This window comes from Tamandua tetradactyla, chromosome 13 (assembly GCF_023851605.1).
Source record: "Tamandua tetradactyla isolate mTamTet1 chromosome 13, mTamTet1.pri, whole genome shotgun sequence".
Taxonomy (NCBI): domain Eukaryota; kingdom Metazoa; phylum Chordata; class Mammalia; order Pilosa; family Myrmecophagidae; genus Tamandua; species Tamandua tetradactyla.
Window position 1 is genome coordinate 33,945,824 of NC_135339.1, and position 17,669 is coordinate 33,963,492.

At 38.3% G+C, this 17,669-nt stretch overlaps 1 protein-coding gene across 9 annotated transcripts in view; it reads left to right on the forward strand.

Moving 5' to 3' along the window:
• JMJD1C (jumonji domain containing 1C) overlaps window positions 1-17,669 on the forward strand; it is a 326,266-nt gene that overhangs the window by 92,733 nt on the left and 215,864 nt on the right. The gene's annotated exons all lie outside the window — the stretch shown is intronic.

A 17,669-nucleotide genomic window follows, 5' to 3' on the forward strand; every position in this document is an offset into this window, starting at 1 on the left:
GTTTTATTGTATTCTGTTTCTCCGTTTTTGTTACATGGGCTGGGGCCGGGAATCGAACCGAGGTCCTCCGGCATAGCAGGCAAGCACTTTGCCCGCTGAGCCACCGCGGCCCGCCCTTGAATTAACTTTTATATATGATGTGAGGTAGATATCCATCTTTATTCTTTTCCATAGGGATATCCAGTTTTTGGGGTATTATTTGTTGAAGGGATTATTCTTAACTTTCTGTTCTTTGGAACTAATTATTGAGGAATTTCAGAACCAACGGCATATATATAATGTAAATATCATGAGATTTTTATAGCAGTTGCTTTACATGACTGTGTTGATGGTTCAGTCCAAATTCCATGGGGCAGGCCCTAAGTTGGGAACTCCAATGAAGATTTTTGGTGAATTCCTCAGGAGAATTGGCTGCCTGAAGTAGAAATGGAAATTCTCTCTTCTCGCTGCTGAAGTCATCACTTCTCCTTTTAAGGCCTTCAGCACATTGGATGAGTCTTCTCTTATTGTTGAAGGCAAGCAGTCTCCTCTGTTGATTACACATGCAGTCAGCCATAGATGCAGTCAGCTTATTGATTATTTAAAGCCACGAAATATCCTCACAGTAGCAATCAGGCAGTGCTTTCTTAACCAAACAACTGGACACTATAATGTGGCCAAGGTGACAGATGAACTTCACTACCACAGTCCACTACTTGTCAAGTTGGACCCATTCACATCTCCTTAAACCATACTTAATCTCTAAACAAGAATAGTAAGCTTAATATTTTTGCCTAACTGTACTCATCTGTCCTGTCTACAACCGGAAACAATGCTAATTTATCCCAGGATAGGGTGCAAGACCTTGCATAATGTTCATTTTAAACTTGATATCCTGTACATAAATAAAATGGCATGAAGTTAATACAACTTATGTCATATGACAAGGGGATAAGCTAGGAAAGAAAGCAAAGGTATTTGTGTGTGTGTGTGTGTGTATACATACATACATACATACATATATATATATATATATGTATGTATGTACACACAAACATAAAACAAGGGAGAAGTAAACCATTACAGTCCTTGTTTCTGTTATTGGTCATGTGTTCATAGCTTGTATTTATAGCTACCTTCTTCCACTACCTATTCTATGTTAAATTTACCCTCAGGAGGCTCCTCAGTTGGGCAAGGGTCTTTGCCTGATGGGTGAGTTAAACCTTGATTCCCGAAGTTTTAGGGCCATTGGTGGTCCTGCCTGGATTGGTTCGTTGCAGTTTTCTATTGACTTTAATCACTGGGTGTGGTGGAACTAAGAGACATCCTAGGAGATTTCCTGTATTCCAGGTAAGCTCTTCTTTACCTCCATTGTGTAGTTGCATGTTGATTTCCTTTATAGTCAGGATCAGTCACCCCACTTAGTACAGTAATTCCTTTCTTTGCCTGTTGATATTCAGAGGCATGAGGAGCCTGAAGTGGCCTGGTGGCAGACTTAATTTCCTGTTTAGTGGAATCACTGTTAGGTGTCCTGGTGGAAGAACTCCTCCTTTTGAAACTGAGAACTGTTGACCAGCAGAGCTTAAGGTTTCAGGGATAAGAAGCAAAATTTTTTCTAGTGATCACTTGAGGTAATAATGGGTAGTGCCATTCCCATTTCCACCCCTTGATTCCTGGACCCATGAATCCTGGCTATGGAAGAAATGGCATCATAGAATGGACACTGATTCTGAGCATGTACAGCCTCCTGGAGAACATTACCCCAATCCTGCAAGGTATTGCCATCTAGTTGGTTCTGTAATTGAGCCTTCAAAAGGCCATTCTACTGTGCTGTCCATACAGTTGTGCAAGTAGGATGGGAAACATAGAGAATTCTATGAGCCATGTGCCCATACCTGCACTTCATTTGCTTTCAGGTGGGTTCCTTAATCAGAAACTGTACTGTGTGGAATACCATGATGGTGCATATAAGCATTCTATAAGTCTGTGGATGTTAGTTTTGGCAGAACTATTGCATGCGGGGAAGGTAAACCTATATCTGGAGTATGTGTCTGCTCCAGTTAGAACAAATTCTTGATGGAGGTGGTCCAATGTTTCAGCCAGGTAGCAGGTTGATCACCTTGGGAAATGGTGCACCATATTGGAGACTGAATGTTGGTCTCTGCTGCTGGCAGATTGGCTACTCAGCAGTGGCTATAGTCAGATTGGCCTTGCTGAGTGGAAATCCATGTTGCTGTGCCCATGCATAGTCTCCACTTCTACCATCATATCTACTTTGTTCATGAGCCCACAGGGCAGTAAAAAAAGTGGCTGGCAAAAGAGGTTAACTGGTATCTGCAGAACAGGTCACCTTATTCACTTGGTTATTAAAATCCTCCTCTGCTAAAGTCATGCTCTGGTGGGGCACAAATATTTTCATGGGTTTTGCCCACTCAGAAAGGTCTATTCTCATTCCTCTTCCCCATACCTCTTTGTCACCAATTTCGAATCATGTTCTTTCTAAGTCCCTGTCCATCCAACCTAACCATTGGTGACCACTTATGAATCAGTATACAGACACACTTTTGGCTATTTCTCCTTTCAAGCAAAATGAATGACCTGGTGCGTATCTCAGAATTCTGCTTACTGTGAGGATTTCTTCTCCCTGTCCTTCAGGGATGTCCAGAAGGGGGTGGTTATGTTGCAGCTGTCCACATTTGAGTGGTACCTGTATCTAGTACAGAATCATCTGTCACCTGGGCTCATATTTTCTCTTTCTCAGTCAATTCATGGTAAGGAGCCCCCCAAGAGCCTATAGCTGTGACTTGGGAAAGAGGAGCTAATGTGGCAGAGTGGGGGCCTGGGCATTTGGGCTACTTCCTCATGTAACTTACTTGTGCGTTCAGGACATGCTTGAGCCCTACTCCATATACATCAGTTCCACTTTGTGATAAATTGCTGCTGTGTGTGCCCAACATTATGGTTTGATGGGTCAGATAACACCGAGTTGATGATAGACAGTGCAGTCTCATAGTAACACGGTGGCACATAGTTAAGCATCCTGTCTCTACTAAGGCCTGGTGGCAGGCCAAAAACTGTTTCTCAAAAGGAGAGTAGTTATCTTCAGAGTACAGTAAGGGTTTGCTCCAAAATTGTAAGAATCTGTCTTGAAATTCTGCTCTAGGTGCCTGCCAAAGGCTCCACTCCAGACATTACTGTATTTGTCACTGATGCTTCTGGCACCATTTAGGTCTGTTGGATCATATGGCCCAAGTGGCAGAGCAGCTTGGACAGCAGCCTGGATCTGTTTCAGAGACTCTTCTTATTCTGATTGTCACTGAAAACTAACAGCCTTTTGGGCCACTCTGTAACTGGGCCAGAATAACACACAAAAGGGAGGATTATGTTGTCTCCAACATCCAAAGAGACCAACTAGACGTTGTGCCTCTTTTTTGATCATAGGAGAGGCCAAATGCAACAGCTTATTGTTCACCTTAGAAGGTATATGTTGACATGCCCTGTACCACTGGACATCTGGAAATTTCAGTGAGGTAAAGTCCACTGTATTTTTGTTGCATTTATCTCCCACCCTCTGACAGGCATATGCTTTACCAATAAGTCTAACGTAGTTGCTACTTCTTGCTCACTAGGTTCAGTCAACATGATATTATCAGTATAGTGGACCATTGTTATGTCCTGTTGTAACCAAGAAATTAGAATTTAAGGATTGATTATGGTTGCCAAATCATTATATAGACATTCCTTTCTGCTTTCTTGTATTTTGGAGTAGGCAGAGGGAAATACCCGAAATCTTTGAACTGTAATCCCAACTGTCTTGATCTTTGATGATGATTGTATAGCCTTTATCTTGTGCTCTTGTGATTGCACCAACCTTGTTACTGACTTTCAGTTGTACCCATTTTATCTAGTTGTCATGGTCAGGTTCATGTGTTAACTTGACCAAGTGCTGGTACCTGTTTGTCTGGTTGGGCAAGTGCTGGCCTGTCTGTTGCCATGAGGACATTTCATAGAATTAAATCATGATCATGTCAGCTGCATCCACAGCAGATTCCATTTGTAATCAGCCAAAGGGGCGTGTCTTCTGCAATGAATGATGCTTAATCTAATCACTGGAAGCCTTATAAGGAGGATTCAGAAGAGACAGGCTTTCTTTCTGCCTCGGCTGGTGATCCTCTCCTGTGGAGTTCTTCCAGACCCTCCATCAGAATCGTTGGCGTCACAGCCTGCCCTGCAGATTTTGAATTCTGCATTCCCGCGGTCATGTGAGACACTTTTATAAATTTTATATTTGCGAGTGTTCCCTGTTGATTCTGTTTCTCTAGAGAACCCTAACTAATACACTAGTTTTTCAACTTTGGAGTCTTGTGATCACTGAAGAAAGCTCCTAATGTTTATTAATGAAGGGCCTTAGATCAGCCCAGAACTAGTCTACTCCAAGTCCAAACTTATCTTAATAATTGGAAGCTGGATCTAAACAAAGTAGGCCCACCTGACAGGCATAGTAGCTCAGGTTTTAACCTGTAAGTCACCTGTACCTCGTTTTAATACTAAGAATCGCACTCATCATATCAAGGTCACCATTTTCTTACATATGTTCTGTGATTAAGCATGGAATCCGTCTGCACATGCTCAGTAATCATTTTGCCTCTAATTATATCATCTGGGGCCATTGTGTTCATTATCCTAAAATCTGTTCATATTTTAATACCATAATCACTCTAGTTTTGGGAGACAGATTTTTGGGCCCGTAGACCATCTGATTTGCTTCATACTTAGCAGTAAACTCTCTCTCCTTGAAACCCCTGTATCTCAGGAATTGGAATTGAGCACATCAGGCAAGAATCTGCCACCTTTGTCCAGTAACACTGTGGGAGGAAGAACTGATAAGGTCCCTGTGGACTAGATTATGACATAGGACTGCAGAGCTGATATGCCCCTGAGGTGAGACAGTAAAGGTGCATTGCTGGCCTTACTACCTGAAAGTAAACTTTCTTGGTGGCCTTTATAGACAGCAATTGAGAATAAAGCATTTGCTAGATCAATAACTTCATACCAGGTATCAGGGGATGTGTTGGTTTGTTCAAGGAGTGATAACCACGTATCAGAAGTAGCTGTAATTGGAGTCACTACCTGGTGACTCATCTGTTCCATCTGATCCATGTTTTCTGCACAGGTGAAATTAGAGAGTTGATTGGGGATATGGTAGGAATTACCACCCCTGTATTCTTCAAGTCCTTGATAGTGGCACTGATCTCTGTAGTCCCTGCAGGAATCTAGTATTGCTTTTCATTTACTCTTTGCTTGGTAGGGGTTATTCCAGTGGCTTCCACTTAGCATTTCTTACCAAAATAGCCGTAATTCCACAAGTCAGGGAGCCAGTGTGGGGATTCTGTCAGTTGTCTATATATATTCCAATTACTCATTCTGGAACTGGAAGTAATTGCAAAATGGATCTAGTAGGTCCCTGTACTGTGAAGTGAACCTGAGGGCACATTTCTCTCTCTCTCTCCCTCTCAATATAGTGGACCATTGTTATGTCCTGTTGTAACCGAGAAATTAGGATTTAAGGATTGATTATGGTATATTAATCCTTGTGCCGGTTATCATGCTGTTTTGATTATGATAGCTTTTTAATAAGTTTTCATAGTGGTTAGTGTGATTCCTCTAGCCAACTTTATTATTTTTCAAGATGTTCTTGGCTGTTCAGAGCCCCTAAATACTTCAGTATAAATTTGATAATTGGTTTTTCTATTTCTTTAAAGAAGACTATTTGAATTTTGACTGAGATTGAGTCGGTTTTGTAAATCCCTTTCATAGAATTGGCACCTTCCTAATATTCAGTCTTCCTTGAGTGCAGAATACCCTTCTATTTATTTAGGTTTTTCTTTTATAAAGTTTTCTAGTTTTCTGTGCATGTGTCCTTCAATTCCTTGGTTTTATTTATTCTTAGATATTTCGTTCATTTACTTGTAATTGCATTTTTTTCTTTATTTTCTGTTTAGATTGTTCATTACTAGTTTATGGAAACTGCTGGTTTTTGAGTGCTGATCTTGTACCTTGTCATTTTATTGAATTAGTTTTAATAGTTTCATTGTGGATTTTAAAGGATTTTCTGTATGTAAGATCATGTATGTCATCAGCAGAAAGGGAAAGTTTTACTTCTTCAAGTTGAATACCCTTTATTTCTCTTTTCTTCTTCTTCTTTTTTTTTTTTTTTGCCTAAATTCTCTAGTTAGAATATCCTGAACAATGTTGCTTATCAGTGGTGACAGTAAGCATCTGTATCTTGTTCCTGATCCGAGAAGGAAAGCTTTTCAGTCTTTCCATTAAATAGAATGTTCTAGGTTTTCACATGTGCTTTTTAATCACATTGAGGGAATTTCCTTCTATTCCTAGTTTTCTAAGTGTTTTTATTAAGAAACAGTACTCAATTTTGTCAAATGACTTTTCTGCATCGATTGAGATAATCAAATCATTTTTGTCTTTAATTCTGTTGATATGCCTCATTACATTAATTGGTTTTCTTATCTTGATCTACTCTTGTGTACCTGGGATAAAACCCACATGCGTACCTGCATTAAATCTCACTTGATCATTGTGTTTAATTCTGTAAATGTGCTGTTGGATTTGGTTTGCTAGTATTTTCTTGTGGAGTTTTATATCTATATTTGTAAGGGTTATTGATCTTTAGTTTTCTTTTCTGGCAATATCTTTATCTGACTTTGTACGTTTTTTTTCTGCATATTTTTCATATGTTTTCTCTGTAGTTACTCTTTGGCTAAAATTTAACATTTTAACCTATAACATTAACATTTACTTGGTACCTTCTTAACTTCAATAGTATGCATCTACAGTGTTCCTGTGTCCCTTTGTCCCTCTACCTTTTTGTTATTTATTTATCTATTTTTTTGTATGCTGTGTGGTGGGGGTCACATTTCATTCTTTTTCCATGTGAGTATCCTGTTATTGTGGCACCATTTGTTGAATTTTCGTTTGTATTTTGTTTGTTTTAGGATGTGCATGGTTGGGAAATGAACCCAGGTCTCCTGCGTGGCAGGCGAGAATTCTACCACTGTACAACCCTTGCACCACCCTTTTTGTTACTCTTTTAATAGATTAAATCTTTGTATATATATTTATCATTTTTTTTACATTTGCGTTTTAATATCTGTAAGAAGTAAACGTGGAGTTGAATACCAAAAAATATAGTACAATAATAGTGGCATTTATAATCACTTCAATTATTATCTTTACCAGAGGACTTTTTTTTCTTTCGCGCCACTTCCAACCACTGTCTGAAGTCCTTTTCTTTCAGTCTGAAGTACTCATTTCAGCATTACATATAGAATAGGTCTCATATTGGTAAACTCCCTCAGCTTTTATTTCTCTGAGAATGTCTTAATCTCTCCCTATTTTTGAAAGTCAGTCTTGCTGGATATAAAATTGTGGGTCAATTCTGTGGGACAATAATATTTTGTCATACTGCTTTCTTACCTCCTTGGTTTCTAATGGAATTTTGGCACTTAATCTTACTGGGATTCCCTATACATAACTTTTCTTCCTTAGCTTCCAGAACTCTCTTGTCTTGACATTCAACATGTGTGTCTGTGCGTCAGTTTCTTTGAGGTTATCATGTTTGTGGTTCCTTCAGAGAAAAGTCAGACTCAGATAAGTATGACTTGCAGATCCTTTCTGTCTTTTCTGAACCTATGCCTTGTCCAGGGTTTGTGCTTACACATAGCCTTAGGAATTTCCTCGTTTGTAGGGATTCAAATGCCCACTCTATTTCTGGTGTTCTATTTGACTTAAAGCAGGTGATTCCTTGCTCCAGGCTGCCTTCATTACAGTGTTTCTTACAGTTCTTTAGTTGTCTATAAGTTTCTTTTATCTTTAGGGAAAGTTCTGGGATGGGTACCCAGAGATGAGTGTCTTGGTTCAATTTTTTAGGTTGCCACCTGAAAGATTGTTACTGTTTCCCAGGCACCCCATCACAGCTCTACATTTTCAGGCAGTTCACTCCAGCCTCTCCATTCCATCTTGACTAACAAGGTGATATCTATTTAATGCGTAAGAGTAACCTCCAGGATAATTTCTGTACTCTGGGATCTCTCAGCCATTGACACTTTATTTTGTCTCATTTTGATCTTCCCCCTGGCAGAAATTCCCAATGGATTTCTCAATCTCTTGATGGTGAGTCTCAGCTCATTCTAGGATTTCTGTCCCACGTTGCCAGGAAGGTCCACACCCGTGGGAGTCATGTCCCACGTAGACAGGGGGTGGGCAGTGAGTTTGCTTGTTGTGTTGGCTGGAGAGAGAGAGAGGCCACATCTAGACAACAGAAGAAGTTCTCTTGGAAGTGACTGTTAGGCCTCATTTTAAGTAGGCTTGACCTATTCTTTGTGGGGTTAAGTTTCATATGAACAAACCCCAAGATTGGGAGCTCAGCCTATAGCTTAGGTTGTCTGCACTGCTTGTGAGAATAACACGAATTCAACTTGGAGAAGTTGAATTTTCCTCTTTTCTCACCATTCCCCGAAGGGGACTTTGCAAATACTGTTTTATTCCCTGTTCACATAACTCTGGGGTTTATCAGGGCATCACTCTGGACAAACCAACAGAATCTCTTGCCCTCCTCAAGTTTCTGTGTACTTATGGTGTTCAATTAAGCTGTCTACATAAGTTATATTAGGAAATGCACTAGTCAAAATATGAATTTGGTACCAAATAAACATTTTTTGCTTTAGTTTCACACGTAAGTTATAATTTTAAAATATTAGTTATCTATTTTCAACACCCTGCAGTAATGACATTCCTTTGTTCTTCCTCTTGCAAAAACATTTTTTAAATTTGTACATTCAGTCACTATCATTATACACTCTGGTCATTCCTGGATTATACCATCTCAGTCTTTATCATCTATCTTTCTTTCTGATTTCATTTGTGCCCCCAGCCCTCCTCCCTCTGTCATTCCCACATTCAGCTGGTTGTTGGAATTTTGATTGGTGCTGTGTTGAATCTGTAAGTCAACTTGGGGAGAATTGACATCTTAACTATATTTAGCCTTCCTATCCATGAGCAGGGAATGTTTTTCCATCTGTTTAGATCTCCTTTGATTTATTTTAGCAACGTTTTGTAGTTTTCCATGTTCAAGTCCTTTACGTCTGTAGTTAAGTTCATTCCTAAATATTTGATTCTCTTAGTTGCTATTTTGAATGAAATTTTTTCCTTAACCAATGTCTCAGTTAGCTCATTGCTTGTGTATAGAAATGTTACTCATTTTTGCACATTAATTTTATATCCTGTCACCTTGCTGAATTTGTTTATTAGCTCAAATAACTTTGCTGTAGATTTCTCAGGATCTTCCAAGTATAGTAGCCTATCATCTGCAAATAATAAGAGTTTTACATCTTCCTTTTCAGTTTGGATGCCTTTTATTTCTTTGTCCTGTCTGATTGCTCTAGCTAGAACGTCTAACACAATGCTGAATAGTTGTGGTGACAGTGGGCACCTTGTCTTGGACCTGATCTTAGGAGGAAGGCTTTCAGTCTCTCTCCATTGAGTACGATGCTGGCTATCGGTTTTTCATATATTCCCTTTATCATACTGAAGTAGTTACCTTTGATTCCTATCTTTTGGAGTGTTTTTATCAGAAAAGGATGCTTAATTTTGTTGAATGCTTTTTCAGCATCGATTAAGATGATCATATGATTTTTCCCTTTTGATTTGTTAATATGCTATATTACATTAATTGGCTTTCTTGCATTAAACCATCCCTGCATTCCTGTTATAACCCCCACTGGGTCATGGTGTATAATTCTTTTAATGTGCTGTTGGATTCCATTTGCTAATATTTTATTGAGAATCTTTTCATCTATGTTTATTAAGGAGATTGACCTATAGTTTTCTTTTCTTATAGCATTTTTACCCAGTTTGGTATTAAAATGATATTAGCTTCATAAAATGAGTTAGATAGAGTTCCTTTTTCCTCAATTTTTTGGAAAAGTTTGAGCAGCATTGGTGTTAGTCCTTTCTGGAATGTTTGATAAAACTCCCCCAGGAAGCCATCAGGCCCTGGGCTTTTCTTTATAGGAAGATTTTTTATTTTGATGACTGGTTGAATCTCTTTACTGGTGATTGGTTTGTTAAGATCTTCTGTTTCTTCCTGAGTCAGTGTAGCTTGTTTGTGTGTCTCCAGAAATTTCCCATTTTATCTAAGTTGTCTAGTTTGTTGTTGTATAATTGTTCATAGTATCCTCTTATGTTTTATTTCTTCAGAGTCTCTGGTAATGCACCCCTTCTCTTTTCTGATTTTCTTTATTTACAGCCTCTCTATTTGTTTCTTTGTCAGTCTTACTAGTGGTCCATCAATTCTATTGATTTTCTCAAAGAGAACCAACTTTTGGCTTTATTGATTCTTTCTGTTGCTCTTTTGTTCTCCCATTCATTTATCTCTGCTTTAATCTTTGTTATTTCTCTTCTCCTATTTGCTTTGGGGTAAGTTTGCTGTTCTCAAGTTCCCCTACGTTTGGTGTTGTCCTCAATTTTTGCTCCTTTTTGTTTTTTAATATGGGCATTTAGGGCAATATATGTCCCTCTCAGCACAGCCTTTGCCACATCCCATTAATTCTGATAAGTTGTAATCTCATTTTCATTCATCTCCAGATAGCTACTGATATCTCTAGCAATTTCTTCTTTGCCCACTGGTTGTTTAAGAATGTGTTATTTAGTCTCCATATGTTTATGAATGTCCTCATTCTTTGATGGTTATTGATACCCACCTTCATCCCATTGTGATCAGAGAAAGTGCTTTGAATAATTTCAGTGTTTTCAAATTTGTGAAGACCTGTTTTGTGCCCCAGCATATGATCTATCCTAGAGAATGTTCCATGAGCACTAGAGAAGAATGTATAACCTTGTGCTTTGGAGTGCAATGACCTATATATGTCTGTTAGGTCTAATTCATTTATCAAGTTATTTAGCTTCTCTATTTCCTTGTTGATCTCCTGTCTGGTTGTTCTATCTATAGAGTAGAGTGGTGTATTGAAGTCTCTTAGTATTATTGTTGAAACATCTATCACTCACTTCAGTTTGACCAATGTCTGTCTCATGTACTTTGGAGCTCCTTGATTGGGAGCATAAACATTTATGATTGCTATATCTTCTTGGTGAATTGACCCTTTAATTAGTATATAGTGTTCTTCTTTGTCTCTTATGATGTCTTTACATTTAAAGTCTATTTTCTCCGATATTAGTATAGCTATTCCTGCTTTCTTTTGGTTCCAACTTGTGTGAAAAATCTTTTTCCATCCTTTCACTTTCAGTCTGTTTGTATCTTGTGTTTAAGATGAGTCTCTTGTGAGTAGCATGTAGTTTTATTATGTTTCCTAATCCATTCTGCCAATCTGTAAGTTTAGTCTGTTAACATTCAAAGTTATTACTGAAAAAACGTTTTTCTCTTGCCACTTTCAGGATTTTCTGCTTCTCTTCAACATTTGACAGAGTGATTAGTATGCGCCTTGGGGAAGGCCTGTTTGTATTTATTCTGTTTGGAGTTCTTTGGGCTTTTTTGACTTGTATATTTATGGTCCTGTATGGGGGTTGGGAAGTTTTCCCGTATTATATCCTCAGCTATCTTCCTAGCCCTTTACTCTTCTCTTCTCCTCGGACATCAGTGATTCTTATATTTGCGTGCTTTGTCTTGTCTATCATTTCCCTGACTTCTCATTCAGTTTTTTCCATTTGCTGTTTTGAGTCTTCGAAGTCAATTATCATGTCCTATATCACGTATTCTTTCTTCTGTGTCTTCAAATCTGGTGTTGTGTACCTCTAGTATGTTTTTTATTTGGTCAACAGAGTCTTCCATCTCCGTGATTTACACTGTTTTTCTATTTATTCTTTCAAATTCCTCTTTGTGCTCTTCTACTATGTTCTTAATCTTTTTTTTTGTCATTTGCTGTACCACTTTATTAGAGTTCTGTGAACATCTTTAATTAGTTGTTCCAATGTCTTTGTCTCCTCAGGTGTTTTAATTTGGTCATTCGGTAGGGCTATATCTGTCTGCATTGTGATATGCTTAGTGATCTTCTGCTACTTCGTCACATGTAGATATCTTGATTGATTTACTTTGGGAGTTGATTTCTTTCAGTATCATAAGGCCTTGTGTCTGCAGGTTGGTGGTACAACAGGGAGTAGGGCACAGGGTGGAGTACTCTGTACAGTGATTTGTTTCAGGGCAGGTATGGACACAGGTTGGGGATGTTACGCTAATGCTTGTGAACATGGAAGCCCAGCAGCCACGGAAAATGTAGCTGTGTGGGTGCATCGGTCTTGGGGGTGTAACTCTGGTGTGCACTGGTCTAAGGCATGGGGCCCTTTGTGCACATGCATAGAGCTGTGTGGCAGCAGGTCCGTGTTCAGCCGTCTTGAATTGGGGACACATGTGATCAGCCTGCGAAGGTCAGCACTTTCTCAGAGCTGGGAAATGAGGCTGAGGGCCATGCTCATGTGCAGTGTAAAGTGTGGTTGCCAGAGGTGAATGACGTGATTGAGGGCCTGTGTGCATGTGTGGGCCTAGGAGTGCCGTTAAGGGATGCCCTGAGCCTAGGGAGAGTAGGGTGAGGCTGTGTGACGCTGGGTGGGGGGTGGGGGTAGCCTAGGTATGGAGGTTAGTGCCCACAACCTTTATGTGCTGACAACAGTCTTCAGGAAACAGGGTGATTGAGGTAGTGTTCAGGAGGTGCACAGGAGAAGTGGGTTGGGCCGCACTGGGGGGTTGGGGTGGGGGGCAGGTACGTGCACTAGGGGCTGGTGAGGTGGGGGCGCCTGGAGCGTGGGGAATGGGAGAGGATGATGGGGTTCAGGTGCATGGCCTGTGGGGTGAGTTCCCCATCACAGGGCTGCACTGATGAGGGTACTGCACCCAAAAAATGTGGTCTGGCTTCCTGCCTAGTCCTGCACTCCAGTCCGTGCACTCCTGTGGGTTCTGCGCCTCCATGCCAGCCTCCAGCCTTCTGTTTCTCAGTTCCTTGGCCTCCACAACCAGGGCTGCTTTATGTTGTGCAGAGGGCTCTCCCAGGTCAGCTGCATTCCTGAATCGCCACCTCAGTTGCCCTCCTGTCCCCTCTCCAATCTTTCTGTGGAACAAGGCTAATCTTGAGCCACTGTAGTCGGCAACTTCCCTTAAATCTGCTCCTACTTTTCCTTTTCCTTTTTTTTTTTTTTTTTTACTCCTACTGTTTTTAAAGTTGCATTTGTTGATGTTGTGCTTTCCTTGTTAGTGCATTCCTTTAAATATTTTCTGGAATTTTGAGGAAGATCTCTCTGCCAGTTTTTGCTACTTTTTCAAACATTCTGAAGGGAGAATGTCCATCAGGAGCATCTTACGCCATTATCTTCGTCAGTTAGAAGACCCAAGAATTTGTTTTTAAATGTTATGATCATTATTTCTTTTTTTCTCTTATATAGTAGACCTTCACACATTCATTAGGGCTGTGTCGTGTGCCTTTGGAAATTCTCAATTCAAGAACACTGACATAAAATAAATTTCCTTTGAGGGCCGTGTATTTGCAGAGCATTCACCTGTGACTTATGTTTAACTTCTTTTCACCTTTCATTACAGTTTTGTCACATAATGAGCGATTTATATACTCTTTCAGAAATTCACTGCAATAGTTTTATGATTCATTCTTACTACTGTATTGATTGTATAGTTTTCATCTCATAGATCTTTCCTACTGAATTATATAGTCATTTAAAAATTCATGTAAAAGTTTCTGAATTTAGGTGTCCCCTGCATGCTTCATTAGCATAACTTATGTTTTAAACTTTCATATAATTTAAAAGTGAATTAATAATACTCTGCTTGTTAAAGTGTTTATATTTGTGGTTATTCAGTATATTATCTGTAGCTACATATGTATTGTACTTTGAATTACCATCTTTTCCTCCTTGTTTTTACCCTGAAACCCTCATAAATATAGATGAATTACTAAGTTGCAATTGTTGGTTGTCAGTAATAGCAAGAAGTATTTGGTGCCTCTGCCATATAGTTCTGAGTATTTAAATGCAGTGTAAATTTAGGTCACTATTTTATTAGGTCAGTATCTAATCACTGAAGATACTTTCCTAAATGCTAAGTCAGTGAGCCAGTATGGTCAATAGGTAAAGGGTTAAAATTTTCATCTTGGAAAAGAGTGACATATGGATTTCCAATTTGTTCCTTGATTACATTGTTTTGAAAGATAGCTGTTTTCTGTTTTGAAATGTGACTATAGTTTTATGATGCTCCCAAATTCATAACATCACTTTTATTTCTCTGAGTAAAGAGCTCAAAAGTGCAGTAAGTTTGCTCTTGTTGATCAAGCAGTTTATACCACAGCTTGCCTTTCTTAAAAAATCTTAAAATATTTTTATCATAACTTTTCAGCTCTGAAAATATAGATCTAATTTATTCAAGATCATTTGTGTACCCTAGATATGAAATTAGTTTACCACTGAAAAATTACATTGATCATTTCACCTATAAAAATTTTTGCATGAACAAATATCTTAAATGTCAAAATATTTAAATGTTATGTTGTGTTCTTCCTTTCAAAGATACATATGAATACCTTTTCACTAAACTGAGAACACTTTACTATGAAATAGCAAAATCATATGCATCCTATTTGATTATTTTCTATGACCGTGATTTAACTACCTTCCTAATCCTATTTCTTTTCACAGTAATCGAATTTAGAAGGTGTAGTCATGTCCAGCTGTTATTACAAAAAAGCATCTTGGTTTTGAAGCCTGGTACAAAATTTAATTTATATTGCATCAAAACAAGGTCAACTTGAGAGTGGAGTAGACTTATATAAAAAGGCATGTTTTTTTTTTGTTTGTTTGTTTTTTATTAATTAACGGAAAAAAAGAAATTAACCCAACATTTAGAAATCATACCATTCTACATATGCAATCAGTAATTCTTAACATCATCACATAGATGCATGATCATCGTTTCTTAGTACATTTGCATCGGTTTAGAAGAACTAGCAACACAACCGAAAAAGATATAGAATGTTAATATAGAGAAAAAAATAAAAGTAATAATAGTAAAAACAAAACAAAACAAAACAAAACAAAAACCTGTAGCTCGGATGCAGCTTCATTCAGTGTTTTAACATGATTACTTTACAATTAGATATTATTGTGCTGTCCATTTTTGAGTTTTTGTATCTAGTCCTGTTGCACAGTCTGTATCCCATCAGCTCCAATTACCCATTATCTTACCCTGTTTCTAACTCCTGCTGGACTCTGTTACCAATGGCATATTCCAAGTTTATTCTCGAATGTCGATTCACATCATTGGGACCATACAGTATTTGTCTTTTAGTTTTTGGCTAGACTCACTCAGCATAATGTTCTCTAGGTCCATCCATGTTATTACATGCTTCCATCGTATGTATATACTACAGTTTGTTTAGCCACTCGTCTGTTGATGGACATTTTGGCTGTTTCCATCTCTTTGCAATTGTAAATAACGCTGCTATAAACATTGGTGTGCAAATGTCTGTTTGAGTTTTTGCCCTTAATTCCTTTGAGTAGATTCCCAGCAATGGTATTGCTGGGTCGTATGGCAATTCTATATTCAGCTTTTTGAGGAACCGCCAAACTGCCTTCCACAGTGGTTGCACCATTTGACATTCCCACCAACAGTGGATAAGTGTGCCTCTTTCACCGCATCCTCTCCAGCACTTGTCATTTTCTGTTTTGTTGATAATGGCCATTCTGGTGGGTGTGAGATGATATCTCATTGTGGTTTTGATTTGCATTTCTCTAATGGCCAAGGACATTGAGCATCTCTTCATGTGCCTTTTGGCCATTTGTATTTCCTCTTCTGAGAGGTGTCTATTCAAGTCTTTTTCCCATTTTGTAATTGGGTTGGCTGTCTGTTTGTTGTTGAGTTGAACAATCTCTTTATAAATTCTGGATACTAGACCTTTATCTGATATGTTGTTTCCAAATATTGTCTCCCATTGTGTAGGCTGTCTTTCTACTTTCTTGATGAAGTTCTTTGATGCACAAAAGTGTTTAATTTTGAGGAGTTCCCATTTATTTATTTCCTTCTTCAGTGCTCTTGCTTTAGGTTTAAGGTCCATAAAACCGCCTCCAATTGTAAGATTCATAAGATATCTCCCTACATTTTCCTGTAACTGTTTTATGGTCTTAGACCTAATGTTTAGATCTTTGATCCATTTTGAGTTAACTTTTGTATAGGGTGTGAGATATGGGTCTTCTTTCATTCTTTTACATATGGATATCCAGTTCTCTAGGCACCATTTATTGAAGAGACTGTTCTGTCCCAGGTGAGTTGGCTTGACTGCCTTATCAAAGATCAAATGTCCATAGATGAGAGGGTCTATATCTGAGCAATCTATTCGATTCCATTGGTCGATATATCTATCTTTATGCCAATACCATGCTGTTTTGACCACTGTGGCTTCATAATATGACTTAAAGTCAGGCAGTGCAAGATCTCCAGCTTCGTTTTTTTTCCTCAAGATGTTTTTAGCAATTCGGGGCACCCTGCCCTTCCAGATAAATTTGCTTATTGGTTTTTCTATTTCTGAAAAATAAGTTGTTGGGATTTTGATTGGTATTGCATTGAAATCAATTTAGGTAGGATTGACATCTTAACTATATTTAGTCTTCCAATCCATGAACACGGTATGCCCTTCCATCTATTTAGGTCTTCTGTGATTTCTTTTAACAGTTTTTTGTAGTTTTCTTTATATATGTTTTTTGTCTCTTTAGTTAAATTTATTCCTAGGTATTTCGTTCTTTTAGTTGCAATTGTAAATGGGATTCATTTCTTGATTTCCCCCTCAGCTTGTTCATTACTAGTGTATAGAAATGCTACAGATTTTTGAATGTTGATCTTGTAACCTGCTACTTTACTGTACTCATTTATTACCTCTAGTAGTTTTGTTGTGGATTTTTCTGGGTTTTTGACGTATAGTATCATATCGTCTGCAAACAGTGATAGTTTTACTTCTTCCTTTCCAATTTTGATGCCTTGTAATTCTTTTTCTTGTCTAATTGCTCTGGCTAGAACCTCCAACACAATGTTGAATAATAGTGGTGATAGTGGACATCCTTGTCTTGTTCCTGATCTTAGGGGGAAAGTTTCCAATTTTTCCCCATTGCGGATGATATTAGCTGTGGGTTTTTCATATATTCCCTCTATCATTTTAAGGAAGTTCCCTTGTATTCCTATCTTTTGAAGTGTTTTCAACAGGAAAGGATGTTGAATCTTGTCAAATGCCTTCTCTGCATCATTGAGATGATCATGTGATTTTTCTGCTTTGATTTGTTGATATGGTGTATTACATTAATTGATTTTTTTACGTTGAACCATCCTTGTATACCTGGGATGAATCCTACTTGGTCATGCTGTATAATTCTTTTAATGTTTTGTTGGATACCATTTGCTAGAATTTTATTGAGGATTTTTGTATCTATATTCATTAGAGAGATTGGCCTGTAGTTTTCTTTTTTTGTAATATCCTTGCCTGGTTTTGGTATGAGGGTGATGTTGGCTTCATAGAATGAATTAGGTAGTTTTCCCTCCACTTCGATTTTTTTGAAGAGTTTGAGGAGAGTTGGTACTAATTCTTTCTGCAATGTTTCATAGAATTTACATGTGAAGC